Source organism: Pogona vitticeps, chromosome 1 (genome assembly GCF_051106095.1).
Source record: "Pogona vitticeps strain Pit_001003342236 chromosome 1, PviZW2.1, whole genome shotgun sequence".
Taxonomy (NCBI): Eukaryota; Metazoa; Chordata; class Lepidosauria; order Squamata; family Agamidae; genus Pogona; species Pogona vitticeps.
Genome location: NC_135783.1, coordinates 6,776,447 through 6,777,507, shown reverse-complemented (window position 1 = coordinate 6,777,507; position 1,061 = coordinate 6,776,447). Strand labels below are relative to the sequence as shown.

Below are 1,061 nucleotides of genomic sequence, written 5' to 3'. Positions count from 1 at the left end.
ACTTATTACATTTACTAAATCCTATTAGGGCGAACCATGCATGTGAGGCCAGTCAAGCAAATGTTCTTCCTCCTTTTGTTTTCTGTCGCTTACACCCGTGGTCCCCAACCTTGGGCCTCCAGATGTTCTTGGACTTCAGCTCCCAGAAATCCTGGCTAGCAGAGGTGGTGGTGAAGGCTTCTGGGAGTTGTAGTTCAAGAACATCTGGGGGCCCAAGGTTGGACACCACTGCCTTACACAATCAGGCATGTCCTCATTTCTTGAACCAGGTGATGAAGGAGAGCATAACAGACAACCTGCTAATGAGATAAATTTGCTTGCATACTGGAAATATAATGGACATAAGTTTCTGGCTTTCACAATGTGAAGTATGGCTTAGGGTGAAGTTACACATTGGGGGGAAAACTATTTTTGAATCAGGTTTAGAATGTTTTAAATTAACTTTGGAACTTCTAACTACACAATGCACTTGGAAGCACAAATTCATTTTGATAGGAAGTGTTTTTGTTGTTGCTGTTGTTGGAAAGTGAGGTATTTTATGCAGCCATGAGAGGACCAAGTAATGGATGCCAGAATCATGGGTTTCAGGATGCAGGGAAAGCTTTCAGTCCAATCTGTTATATTTATTTTTTGTCTATCTGAAATATTGATCTAGCGCTATTCCGCTTTGGTAGAATTAAAAAACAAATATGCTATACAACCATAAACAGATTCAAGTCATGGAAAAGCAGTAACAAAAAGACAACTCAAGATGCAGACTGTAACCCTCTAGATGTGCAAGTTGGAATAACAGACACTTGAACAGGAAGCTTTTTATTCTGAACCCTTGCATGCTCATTCACATTTGCCAGTTTGTTGTGCTTTCTGGGGAGTTGTAGTTTGTGGACCCATGGGTTCTGTTGGTTTGGGACTGTTTGCATCCCTTGGTGTTGTTGCTTCCTCACATTCAGGACGCCAGCTTTCCCTAGGTAGATTCAGAGAGAGAGAGAGAGAGAGAGAGAGAGAGAGAGAGAGAGAGAGAGAGAGAGAGAGAGAGAGATTACTGCCATAATATTATCAGT

The 1,061-nt window shown here is 41.8% G+C and overlaps 1 long non-coding RNA gene across 1 annotated transcript in view; it reads right to left on the bottom strand.

Annotated features, from left to right (window-relative positions):
* Positions 1-501: 501 nt before the first annotated feature.
* LOC110070343 (uncharacterized) overlaps positions 502-1,061 on the bottom strand; it is a 4,128-nt gene continuing 3,568 nt past the window's right edge. Inside the window, exon 3 of the long non-coding RNA XR_013539308.1 lies at positions 502-964. This is a non-coding gene — a long non-coding RNA (uncharacterized LOC110070343). The remainder of the gene's footprint in view (positions 965-1,061) is intronic.